The sequence below is a fragment of the Struthio camelus genome, chromosome 7 (genome assembly GCF_040807025.1).
Source record: "Struthio camelus isolate bStrCam1 chromosome 7, bStrCam1.hap1, whole genome shotgun sequence".
In the NCBI taxonomy this organism is placed as follows: Eukaryota; Metazoa; Chordata; class Aves; order Struthioniformes; family Struthionidae; genus Struthio; species Struthio camelus.
The window spans coordinates 24,643,490-24,657,637 of NC_090948.1; the positions used below are offsets into that span (position 1 = coordinate 24,643,490).

The 14,148-nt window shown below is 39.7% G+C and overlaps 1 protein-coding gene across 14 annotated transcripts in view; it reads right to left on the bottom strand.

Annotated features, from left to right (window-relative positions):
* The window catches only part of USP54 (ubiquitin specific peptidase 54), a 106,927-nt gene that overhangs the window by 77,438 nt on the left and 15,341 nt on the right, over window positions 1-14,148 (bottom strand). For 6 of the 14 annotated variants that reach the window (XM_068950389.1, XM_068950380.1, XM_068950394.1 and 3 more), the window contains exon 3: window positions 2,083-2,210. The exons of 2 other annotated variants lie outside the window; for them this stretch is intronic. The gene's annotated coding sequence lies outside the window, so the exon portion shown is untranslated. Of the gene's footprint in view, window positions 1-2,082; window positions 2,211-3,966; window positions 4,137-9,694; window positions 9,873-14,148 lie in introns of those variants that run through there. 6 more of the 14 variants (XM_068950383.1, XM_068950387.1, XM_068950379.1 and 3 more) reach the window with 3 other exon arrangements.

Here is a 14,148-nt window from a genome sequence, read left to right on the forward strand (position 1 = left end):
CACTCTTCAGCAAATGCGGAACCCCACAAATACTGCAAACAGCTACATTTTTTGTTGCTACTACAATCTTAAAATAAAATGAAAAAAGAGCAAGTGCATTGCATGTTCTTTCCAAGTGACTGCAAAATACAGTACATGGTATTTAATCCATACTGGGTTTCATGACTTCCATATCAATACGAGGAAAGCCAGAAGGACATGTTGCAAATATCCTATCAGTAAGAGATGGTAAAAGGTCTTCTCAAACACATCAGGTTAGTCTTCTTGAACACATTGGGTTATAGATGTCAGTCAGCCACCAAATTAAACTTCTTGGTCAAAGCAAATTCTTTGAATGAGCATGATTCTATGTCACGTCCAAAGCCACATACAAGTCCCCTGTCACTGGCTGTTACAGAGTTATCACTCCTACCCGCTTGTCACATTTCACCATCACCACTACAAGAGGTTATTATCCTCTTGGATCCATTACCTCAGAGTTTCCCAATCCATTTAAGAAGAAATGACTTGGATTAACAAAGATATACTATTGAGGCTGTCTCTTCTAACCTTGCCTGTGTTTTCCACTGACACAAAGTTTTAGGATTTTTCACAAGAATGGCTTGAACAGGAGGCAGTTACTTTTAGCGGAGAAGTGGTGGGCTCCGACTATCACAGGTGAGTCAGATAAGAACACTATTTTATGGCCTAAAAGACAGGCCACAAAATTTGCAACCTTGTAGGAGAAGGGATCTCCTGCGGTTTAATCCTGACCCAAAGACATCCAGGAATTAATTTATAGCCTGACTAAGTCTGGAATCAGAAAATAACTTTCCCTATGTAGAATATGCACATGACATTGGATCAGGGCGAATATACCCAGAGCGATATATTCATATCCACTTTTCCCAATGTCATCCAGTCCTTAGATAATTTTGTGAGCGTAAATTGTGGCACTAAACCTGTAAACCTTGATAGATCAGGATCTCTGCAATGCTGTGGGCCTGACTGAAGCCTTGCAAGAAAGTCTTGAGAAGGAAGATTATGAAAGATTATTTCAGTGCCTGCACCAACTAAAATTGATGCTTTTCAGGCTTTTATATGACATAAAAAAGGAGATGACAGGTTGGAGGTGGAAGATTCACTTTGGAAATTTACTTGCATCAGTATGACCCCAAAATGAAAGCAGGCTCAAAAGCAAATTTTCCCTAACAATAAAAAGTTGTCCCCTTCCATATTCTAGCTCGTCAGCTTTATTAGCTCACTTTTGTATCAATTTAACAACAGAAAAAAAACAAAAAACACAAAGTTAAGGTTACGAACAACGTAATGAGACTCATCAAATTTTACCCTACGTCATTTTAAACATCTTGCACTAATTATTTTCCTTTGTGTCTTATTTTTAGTATTTGTCCTATGATTGAACCTTGGCAGACTGACACACAACCAGGATATATGGCACAGAGCTCCCAAAAGCATTTAAATCCACGCTACAATACTGGAGAGATGAAAGCAAGTCAGTGACACAGGTAACCCCAGGGATCAACCCAACTACAGAAAAAAAAACAGTATTTCAAAACAAATTTTAATTTGCTTTTCAAAAAAGTAATTTCCTCTATGAAAATCTGCCATTTTTAAAACAAGGGGAAGTGACAGCATTTCTTAAATTATCTTTATTTCCACCTTGAAATGTTTTCTTTCTTCTATGTGTCTCATTAAAACAGCTACTATTTTTTAAAAATTTGCAAGCACCTGTAAAAGCTGTTGCAGATACTCAAAATCCAGCAACATTTTCAATCTGCTGACTTGTTGGAAATAAATATATATATACAATCATACATGTTAGATTTATTGCTTGTTTCACAGCTAGTGAAACAAAATTTGCTCAAGATGCCAAAATATCAGCAAGCTCTAAAGTAGCATTTTCAATTGGTGCAGGAAGAGAAGGAGAGGACTTCTAGAAGCAACATCGAGCCACTTACCAAAAATCTATGGAAAGTTACATCCATCACAGTATACAGTGCTATTATCAAACAAACAAGCAAACCAACCAACCACACACTTTGCAATTAAAGAGATTTTCCAGGTAGAAAAGTAATTTACCTGATTTTGCTCTGCAGTCTAATCCTACTATGTCCTGGATTACTCATTTGTTCACCTTAGCCCGGCATCCTAAATCCGCATCACCCTTCTGGACTGCAAATCCGCTTCTGACAGAACATTGGTACTCTCTGCATAAGCATGGTAAAAAAGAAGAAGAAAAAAAGTAGTACTAACGAAAGATGAAAGTAACGTAACATACATTCAGAAGTTCCTCTACCCCAAACGTGAGGAGCACACAATGCACAACTATGTATTAATGTACCTAAATATAAAGAATCTGTAGGTCTTAAACTGTGATGGGGTAACATACTTAGCCCCTACAAAAAAGCCCACGGTTCATAAAAGTCAGTTGGCCCACTGCAGATTACAGGATGAAGGCCTTTGAGGCCCGTCCAGCCATGTAGGAAGCTCCCTATAAAGAGCAGAATATCAAGCAGAACATGAACATCAGCAGCTACATTTAGATAGTAAAATCATCTTCTGTTGCATACTGATTAGACCGAAACATTGTCAAGGCAATAGAGGAGAGAAACCTGTAGAAAAGACAGATTCACAGGTGTGCAACCAAAACTAAAAATAGCATGTATCATAACAAAAACATATGGCCAGATATATAAGTATTTTGCTCTACTACAAAGAGCAGTAATTCCAGACGCCAGGTTTAGCATCTCAGTCTGCCTTGGAATCCAACGCAGAAACTGGATGCGGTGGAGATGAGGAACCGACCCTGGCCTCAGCAATTATGGCTTCAAAGCGAAGTCTTAGCCTACCTTTTTAGCGTAACAATACCAGAGAGACCTTCCTCTCGTCAAGACTCAAGACTGATGAAGCCTTGCTTCACTATCACATCCTTCTGCTATGAGGAAAAGACAAGAGACCTGCCTGCTAACTTTATCTTCATCTAATATTTCCCTTGAGCCTCAGGGAAACTCTCCAGGACTAATTTCAGCCAGTTTTAATTTATTTGATGTAAAGTGAACATATTAGGCCAGAAATTAGAATAGCAAGTATGTAAGCATATTTAGGATGATTACATGAATGCTCAAAGAAAGGTTTCAATGTCTACTCTATCAAAACAAAACCAAAACAACCCCCCCCCCACACACACACAGCAAGGCCATAACAATACTTTGCCCCTCTCCACCAGAACTAGCAAACGCACTTGCTGCCTTTAGGAAGGCTTCAGGGGGGTAAATTCAGGACGGCTTTGTACAGCACTCCCACCTAACGGGCAAAGGGTTTAGTCGTTACTCTCCTTCACACAAGTGGGCTATAACCTCCCCATGGGCAACCGCCATGGGGAGGCGGCAGCTGGAAGACACCCTACATCCCTCCTTGTCCTCCAGACGTCTGCGTTTTGGTCTTTCTTCATCTACCAAAACATCACAAGTTAAATTTAAGTTGGCACCTTCTACTAAGGCCGGTAAGTACTAAGCACAATTCAGCACCGTGAGAAATAGAAACAACTACAGCGGTATCTAGTGCACATTTACTAACTCAGCAGTGGCTTAAACAAGTACATACAGATGAAGTGTGTCAGCGTGTGCCTGTTCAGAAAGTGCTAGAAAAAGAAATTAATTGCAAGGATGAAACAGTGCACAAAGCATATTCTTCCAATGCAGTTTTCTGAAGGAGAAAGAAAATAATCTTTCACTTGCTTCTGCAGCAGCAAGTCCAAAGCTGTCCTGTCACAAAAAAACGCTCACAAAATAAACCAGCACACGCTGCGCTAGACTCGCGCTAAGCATCCCTTCTCCCCCTCCGACGACACCAGCACGCAGCTACATTTCCAACGACTTTCCCACACGACCCTCCATGTCGCACGCACCGGCGATGCCCGTCGACAGCGGGAGCATAACCCGCGCGCCGCGCCGCCCTGCCCACCTGCAGCACAGAGGTCCCCGCGCCTTCCCGCTCCCTCCGGGACGCGCTGCCGCCGCAGCCCCCACGCGCGCTACCTGCCCCGGCGCGCGCGCGAGCGAGCACGCGCACACACACACAGACAGACAGACAGAGACGCGCGCGCGCACCGGTCCGCGCCCCCGGGCGCAGCGCGGGCAGCCCGGCCACGGCGGCGGCGGGAGGCGCCGCGGCCCCGCCCCCGGTGACGTCACCGCCCGGGCGCGCACCTGACCCTCGGCCGGCGGGTGGCGCCTTAAAGGGGCAGCGCCCCGCGCCGACCCCGCGCCCCCTCCTCAAGGCGGGGAACGCCGGCAAACGCCAGCCGCTGATCACGGCCCAGCACCAGCGCGGGAGCATGAAGTGCCCCAAGCGAGACTGCCGGCGGCAACTGCGCTCTGCAGAACCAACCATCCATCCATCCTCCTCGTTGCCAAGGGGGTCGGAAAGAGCAGGCAAAGCATCGGCAGCTTCCCTCGCCGCGGCAGGGCTGACATCGGTCTAGTAACCGAGCCGGGCCAAGCCCGGCCACGCGCGGGGCCGGCCGGCTTAGCGGCCGCTGCAAGTGCGGGGCCACGCGGGTCCGTTTCCTTCACCTACTGCACGTGTCACGGGAGCTGTGGGAGCCACCCGGCTTTGCCCTCCTCTGCTGCTGCACCAGGCGCCTGCTGCTCTCTGCCAGAAAAAGACGCATTTCGGACAGGCTACTTATGTAAAGCATGTAGGCAAGCAAAATACCAAAGTCTCTCCTGGTAGACTTTAGCAGTAAACTACAAAGACTTTAATAGATGTCCTCCCTTTTTAAAAATTTGTTTCTTTAAGAATAAAGAAACATTGCCACAACTAGGTACCGCTTCTCTGATGTATTTACCATCCAAGGATCCAATCAGCAGCCATGCTTATGCTTATGCTTCTGAAGACCGTGACTTTCCTCTTCTTTCACCCCTAAAATGCAGTGCCTGTTTGTGCACTGGCTAAGAGAGGCATGCCCGGTCTCAGCAGATACACACACATCAACACTTTCTTTTAGACTGAGATACTACAGTTGTGCCACAGGAAACAACCCAATTCAGCGTGGTACAAAAACCAATAACCATTTGGTTTGTACCAGCAGGGCTTACAAATGAGATCTGCTCAAAATGTAACTGGATCAAATCAAATAATTATCACTTTTCTCTTCCCTAATTAAAATCAATAGTCCTTCTACCCTAGCTCAGTGATCCTCTCCGCTAAAGAAATGTGCTGGAGGACAAGAAACCTCTTAATTGTGATCTATAGCACTTCCACTCAGCTGGGCAAGGATCCGCTCACATGGAAGAGAGAGGAAATAAATGGAAATCAGCAACACTTAAGTTTCCCACTCACGAATCACACTTGAACATTAACACAGTAGGTTCATATTCTGCATCATTCTTCCTATATCTAAACTACATGGGAAAACATTGTACTACACTACACCCAGTCACAAAAAACATATCGGCTTCTTTTAAACCTAGAAGAGACTGCTGAAAATCCTCAAGGTGCAGCCGTTCAAGCACCTGCTTATTTCTTTCACTACTGCCAGCATAAATCCACTAGTCTAGACTGGCTACCAGGTTTAATCATTCTGTCTGCTAACTTTCAGGATAACTTTGAGCAAATCAATTCCTCTCGTTCTGCTCCAATTGCTCATCTGTAAAGCGTCACCACATGATAGTTACTTTCCCAGTTCTCATCCATGGTTTCAGTGCTACTTTCAGTCTTACTTCCTGGTATCAAAAAAGAAATCATAATAAAAGAAAATGCCACCCATTCTGCAAGCAACATCGTAAAGGTTTTACTTAACCTTCTACCGACATTTCCAGACAATTATTTCCCTCCAGGGAAGTCCTCCTTTGTATTGACTCCTGTGCAGGGATTCCAACATCAATTACCTCAGCACTCATCAAAACCAGCAGCGGCCTCTGGAAGTGCAGCGTTCAGAGCAGATGAAAGAAAGCGAGCGTTCTGGTCTGCATTTAGGTACAGGCTGAGTTTTGCTTTGAGACAATCTTTTGAATCCTCCCATCACAAATTTTGCTTCTTGTTTTTGTAGTGAGGAAGATACCCCAGAAAACACAGTTATTCAAGTACCTGAGTTACAGTCAACTCTCATTTTCCCCTACAGAGATTAATCATTTTGCTGTGACATTCTGTCTAAAGCAATTCTCTTCCTAAAATTTATCTCAAATATGAAGAGTCTAATTTTCTAAATATTTGTTGTATCTGCAGTTTGGCTTTACCCAGGTTACCCCACCTTACTGTACGTATCAGGACTACCTTTCAGCAAACGGTAAATATCGTATCACGTAGTTTCTGAAATACACTGCATATGGACAGAAATTACCCGGTAATATGCTACAATAGTTTTATAATAGTTGTTAGTTAAATAAAATCATCTGAATTAAATTGACATTGATGGTAAACACCACTGTTTAACACCTCTAGAAACAGGGCTTATCAACCTTTCAGCTTCCTAGGCTGTAACTCCGAGAGTAAAAAAAAAAATTTATTGCATTTTCATCTTCCACATTGTTTCTCAGCTTAGAATGAAATAATCAGTGACTGAACTAGCTGAAGAAACTAAATAGTTGCATCTACACTACAAATTGAAAAAAAGCCTGGCGAAAAGCTAGGCTGGCAATTCAATAGTGCTAGTTTCAGTTGTTAAATGAAGAATTTCTACCAGTTCAGCATCTCATTCTCTAAAATTCTGGTAGCAAACAAGCAGGTTTTTTGTTTTTTTAAATATATTTAGAACAGATGACCTTTGATTATGAAATTTAAATAGGTTTAAATATACTTTTCCCTCAATAAAAATATTTTTATTCAAAAAATTTTAAATTATTTTAAGAAGTTACAGTGAAAAGCCCCAGCTGATTGTTATCCATCCTGTGCGGTGTCCTTTTGATCACTGAGCTCTGACCCTTACAGAGACAGCTGTGCAACTTCAGTGGGAGCCTGGAAGTCGGCTCTTCACAGCCGATAACTCAACTATTGTCTCTAGCATGTTTGCAGTGCTATTGCTTCTCTAGACTATTGTGTTGCCTTCCTGTTCCTCTAGAACCAATTATTAAACTGAACCAATATATTTATGCAAATTATAATCCAACATAGCCATCCAGTGACAGTGTTAATATTCAAGTCATACTAATTAAAATTACAGCTCAGTTTTGTTTTGCACAGTGAAATCTCAACAAAATCATGTCTACGCTCTATTCCAGTTTTATGTAAAGACCACTGGATTTTTTTTTCCAAAAGTCAGTAACCTAAATAAGCACCTTTTTTATTTAGGCTGCTAAAATGACACCTAACTGTTTTGGGGTTTGGGGTTTTTTTGTTTGTTTGTTTTTTTGTTTTTTAAAAAGGAGCTCTAGCTGCTATGTTTCTAACATGAGGCAAATGCCATTTAATTTTAGTGTAAGGGGACAGTTCAAACTCCACTTTATGGTGAAAATGAAAATGGCATCTGTCTCATAATCCATGTTTATACACATTTAAAAAAAACTCGCAAGGAAATTCAGCTGAACAGATTAATGCAGCTTCACATGATGGTCTGCGCTAAAGAAAAAATGAGAATTAGAGAATTAGAAGTGTTTAAAAAATGTACACGATTGTAAATGTCTTAGTCTTCCTTTATTTTCACATCAGACTTGTAAGAGTTTCAAACAGCAGAGATCTTATAATAAAAATGAGCCACATCCCATTTCAGAACTATATCAGCACCCATTGTTGTGTTAGGAATGGACCTTTTGTTCTTCCGCTTTCTTCAGAACTGAAATGTACTACTCAAACTTTAGATTTATTGATCCATCACTAAGTTGCAAGTTCAGATTGCAATTCTGCTAAGAGTCACCACAGCACCATACTTCAACATTAAGAGTTATAAGTTTTATTTTTAACTGTAAGTGATAATTCTACAAAAAAGACAGACAAATACTACACATTTTAAGAGGAGGACATCCAACAGCCTAATGCAGCATTCCACTGTGAGAAGTATCCTTCCTTTACAGGATAAAATAAGGCATAAGTAATTTGTCATTCAAGAGTAAGTTAATAATTATCTTCCTTTTATTAGGTCAAACACAAAAAGTACAACATGGCACACCATAAACAAAGCAGATGATCTGTGCTTACTCAGTGGATTTTCAAAAAACACATAAGCAAGGTGGAAGTTCAATTCCATGAAAAACTAAATGATTAAGGCAACCATACTCCATCTAATTAAAAAAAAAAAAAGCTATGAATTTTCTGATCTACCTATGGCTACTGAAAACATTTTTCCTGCTTTAAACAAAAAAAAAAACAGATAAGATACAGCATGAGACAGTAATGTTTGTCTAACTTAAATTTTCATGGTAATGAAAAAGCACCGATTTCCCATGTACGTGTTCTGCAGGCTACTCAAACATTATTTGCTGTCTTGTCTCCAGCATATGGCTTCAGGAAATACAGGCTGGGCTTCCCAAAATTAATTTTGGACTTGTACTTTTAAGGACTTTTCCCTTGGTGGGGATTCCAAGTACTGGACAAAAATTTCTTCCAGTAGGTTGATATTCTACAATATGACCGTTGTATGTTTTCTGACCAACTAGCCCTTCTAATAGCCCCACTGATCCATCAGACCTTGCATAAGCATAGAAACTTACCTTCAGGTTACATACTTGGAAGAGCAGAGCATAGGGAACGCGCTTTTGCCGCCCCCCCCAACCCTTCACAGTTCTTTCAAATTCTTCCATTAGCTCCTGCATGTTGCCCAGACTGACAGTGCCATATGACATTATTTAAGTCACATCCTACCTAGCTCAGTGACAACTATCCCTGCCACAGATTTCCAACACTAGAAAGGCTGTGCACTGACTAAGCCCCCTGCGGCTGCAGACTTCATGGCTACCCACCTGCCCAGAGGAAAAGCAGCTCCATCAGTCGCAGCACTCCCAAGCCCCCAGCCACTCTGAACCTGATCATCTGAATTGCACCAAATTCTGTTTTTCCCCCTCATACACCCGGAAGCATCACTACTGCTTAGAGGTGGTTGATGAGAGATTGCTACATCTTGCAATTTCTATACCATGGTGTGTCCTTATTATACATTCCTCCTACATAGTTGTTTCATCCTTGCAACACCAGTGGCACATACTATTGGCATCCTCTGAGAGGTGTTAGCATTTTTTGGCATATTTTTCAAATACCATTTTATCTCTGGGTATTCATCAGCAATAAATAGTGCTTCTTTGCATTCCATTACTGTAAGGGTCCCATGTATTCCAAATATCTACACCATTTGCTAAATTCATACAGGTAGCTCTAAATTTTCTATTTAAAAATAAGAATTTCTGGCTAGTAGGGTTAAAAAGAATACCATGTAAATACAATCAAAGCCCAAACAAGCACAAACCTGTGAATTCTTCCACATGTATCTATCTGTAAACTTGAAAGCTAATAATCAGCATCTAAACAATCAATGTTAGTAATCATTTTTTTGCAGGTACTATGAACAACACCATCCAACTACAAAAGCAAGTTATGTGATGATGAAAAAAATTAGAATTTGCAGAATTTAGCCCAAATGCACTGCTGGATGCCGCAGCAAAATAGTAGGATATGATCAACCAATGGTCTAGCAGAAGATAAATAGGAGCTCAAGTCATCCCCTCTAGATCAAAACCATTAACAAACATATCTTTCACATCACCTCTGAGCCTTTCCATGATATGCAAGAAAGCTCTGCCTGTATTGAAAGCTTCAGGATGTTTCCCAGCAGGATGTAGGGCCCCTAAAGCTTCCAAATCAGACCTCTTGCCTTGTGTTGAAAGGCTGCTCACTCCCTCGCGTCCAGCTGTCAGAACTTCCAGGTTCCCTCACAGAAACATCTGAAAATGGCAATGAAGTAATACAGAAATCCATGCCAAATATGCAAATTGCAAGCAGCACCAAGTAAGTTATTAGAAAGAAGGAAAACCGAAATGATGGCATTTTCTTCATATTTATTTAAACAAAAAGCCCCATTAAAAAGTGCCTGAGGCTGTCACAAATTCCACTCTCAGGCACAGAATTTAAGTTTTGCTTGCTATGCTGTACACAGGCTGATGGCTTCAACTAACGCAATCACTTATGCCTCTTTGAGAAAATAGAAACTAAAATTGCTAACCAAGGCAATTTCCAAGTGTGATGATTAAAGCAGTGTATTCTAGGGTATAGTAATGCAAATACCGACTTGAAGTAGGCTAACAACACATGTTACAGCCTCAGGCAACTCAACATTCACTCATTTCTCATTGGAGAAATGCACAGTGGAAATTGGGAAAGATTTTATAAACAAAACAATTAGCAACAGGACACTTCTCTTTTTATGATAATAACATGTTGAGTCCCCAAAGAGCTGGACTGACAATTGAAGTTGCTATGAAAATGAGAAAGAAATAAAACCTGGCTATTGACAGGCCTGTCAAGGGCATAAACCAGGAACAGAGCCGAAAATCCTATATGACGTACCTAGTGCTTACATAACGAGGAACCAACAAAACCAAAATAAAGGCTATTGAGTTAGAAGACTTTAAAGTGAAGAGACCGGCAACATGGGGCCTGTCTGCATCATGACTTTGACTAGTGGATACTTTCTCAGGGTAGATCGTCTCTGTGTGCAAACTGCTGCTTTTTTAATCAGTAACATGAAAAACACTAAATTACTTTATACTTTTCTAGATATTGCTCATTAGTTTTAAAACAATGTTATTCAAACTACAGTTAAATGAATAAAATGCCTTGTGAGAAGCAACTGTCAACTATTTCAGAAACTAATCCTTTTGCTCTGCAAATTTGCATTTTTTGCCACAATTTAAGTTCGCTTGTCTTGTCCTACCTATCACAGACTTACATTTGACAACCTCCTACCTTCTTGAAATAGCCTACTATATATAGAAAAAAATATTATGCCTTCAAGTCCTCTCCTTTTCGGGCTTGCATCCTCCCCTCCTCACCCCACCTCAGATTCCTTCAGTCTTTCCTCTGAGGTCCTGGCTTCCAGACCCCAAATCATTTGATTAGTCGTCCCATGGCCTTCATCCCACTGAATTACATTTTCTTGAAGCATGTGCTCAAACTGGATACAATACTCAGCTGAGGACTTACCTGTAGATATATACTTTTATATATTTATATGTGCATGTTTATATAATTTATTATTACATATATATGTAAACCTACACCGTACATAAACAAAAATGTGTACTTATATTTATAATATACATATATTCATAATATGCATATTTATATGTGCAGAACTATTTATAGTATACATAATAAATATTATTTTATATACTTTATATTATATGAACTTATAATATATGTTCATATTTTTCTCTCTCTCTCTCTCAATATAATGCTTGCCCTTTTACAACAGCAGGATTTCTGGAGAATTGTCACCTAATTACTTGCTCCTTACCCTATATTTGTATATTTAATGATTTCTACTTAAGTGTAGAACTTCAGCTTCTCTGTATTTATTTCCTAATATTTTCCTCAAACTTTTCAAAATAATTTGGGACTTTTAAACTTGTCTTCCAATATACCTGCAGCGCCTCCAAGTTTTGGGGGCATTTTTAATCTGTCAGTTCTTTAAGCGCACTCCCTATTCTATCATCAAGGCCACTAATGAAAAACGTTGAAGTGAACTAGAATTAGTACAGACTCAACAGACCGTGGACATTCAATACATCCATTTCATTTTGACAGCCAATCGTTAATAACCACCTACTAGGCACAGTCGTCAACAAGTTTTGCACCTACTCTACAACAGTCTCTTTTAGGACAAGTTTCTTCAAATGTTTATAACAGTATCACATCAAACAGTGCCAAAGACCTCACTAACATGTTAACATTCACTGTTCTCTTGTGAATTCACAGGCTTTATTATCATGTTGCAGACAAAAATTAAACTGGAATGACAATTTATTCTTTCTAAATTCATGGTGGTTGTGAGTCATTTTCTTGTTTTCTCCCAGAGGCTTATACTTTGTGCAAGAATTTGTTCAAAACACTGAAGATAAGAGGACTGGCCTATTATTTCCTGGTTCCTTCCTCCCTACCGTTTTTCTTTTCTAGTCTTCCAGTATCTCAGGTAATTGCTAGTGGTACTGAAACAGCTTCAGTCTTTTTTTTTTTTTTTTTTAAATGTTGAAGTATTAATTTCATCAGGTGCAGCCTAAGAAATAAGTTATCTAAGTACTAAGTAGTAAGCAAACTCCTAGCTTCAGATTTGCCCTCAATCTCGTGTGTACTTTATGCTTTTTATTTTCTTCTTGCGCTAACTGCTGTTCGCTTAAATTTCTCTTCTGCTTCTGTTTTGAGGATATTTGCATAGTAGTGATTTCAAGTACATCTTACAAAATTGCCCATCAAAAAATCACATTACAGAACAACGACATGCATTTTCAGGCAGCTAGAAACACTGTGGTGGGGATACCTCACTGGGCATCAGTGCTGCAGTGCTGTTTGCAGGCTGCACAGACACCTCAGAAAATTAAAGGTTTAACAAGAAACAGGTATTTCTAAACTGAGTGGTAATTTCTAGTTCAGAAGCAATACAGAGAAGGCCGTAATAGGACAGAACCAGAACTTTGTAATCCAGACTTGCCATCCCACTAGCTAGGGCTAGACCAACCAGCGGACCTTCTGCAGCATATTAGTGCAGCTTTTATGTTAATTATAAAATCTGATTCTGTACACCCAACTAGGCTGATATAGCAAGGCTAGCTGAGTGAATGTGGGTACTTTGTCCACATGTACATATACATACAGTGAATAAGGGACTGCAAAATAAAATCTAGATAAAGCCTGACACTGATGATATTGCAGATATTGTGACTCTAGGGATGTATTGATTCTGACAGCCCTGTGCACAAAACAAGAACTTGCGGTACATTCCTACATTGTTACGTCATTACATTCACAAACGTTAATTACTTGCTGTCATGGCCCAGAATGAAACTACGTAATAAGAGAGTCTCATCATAGTACATGCGTATGTGGAAGTGGCAGCTTAAGATGTAAATGTTTGATTTGATTATCTAAAAATACCAATAAAAAGCAGGAAAAAAATTTTTAAAGACATCAGCAGCTCTAGTGCAGCCATGCTGATTTTGGCCAGATAATAGAGTAGGTACCTAAGCATTCTTAAGTGTATAGTAGGGTATTTACGGCACACCCAATTTCCTTTTCAGCGACATTACGCAATGATTGCACAAAACAGAAAACTGTTCGTTTTCTTCTGCGTTCACTAAGCAAAAATCATCTGTCCAAAATTCATCTGACACATTGTATAATGTTATGACTGTACTTTATAAATAGCAGAGAAAAATCTAATGAGTTTAACATTAAAGGGAAGAAAATGAAAATATGACCTGTGTAGACTAAGATGGTAAAGTAGTATTGACCTTTTGGGGATTCCCTGACTGTATCTACTTAATATGACAAATAGCAATGCTTTTAAAAGAAAAAATACCATTCCAGATATACCCTGCTTTGTCCATCACAGAGGAACAATGATAAAGGACTGATTTTTCCTGACTTAACAAGATAATGATCATCAGCTGACCTGCACTAACTGACTAATGCACGCCTAGTCCAATTACACTGCAAAGTAAAACATGTTAGTATAAACCTGGTGAATTAGCTATATAAATATAAGGGAAATCACAGATAATATACTAACAAAAGAAAATTTACATTGCAGCTGTTCAGTAGCTAATTTGCAGATCATCCTGTTTTTCCTGATGAAACAAAGTAATCTACAACAACAAATATTCAGGCTTCAAACTTTTTTTTTTTTTTTGGCTATAGGCACTCTTAAAAAAAAGTAAGCATGCCAAAAATAAATAGAAACATTTAGACTAAAAGGTCAGTGTTTTGGAACTTGTAAGAATGTTACAAATTCATCTACTTATTGATCCTCTTACCAATATTGAATACTGACTAATCACCATTAGATAGCACTTCACTGTCCAATATCAAGTGGGCTGGAAATCAGTAAAATTTGAAACAGACGTTAATCTACTTCATTTAAAAAAAAAGTTGTCATCTAATTACTAGAGCCCTTATAACTTAATCATTTCAATTGAGAGTTCAAGAACTTAATGTGTTCAGGAATAT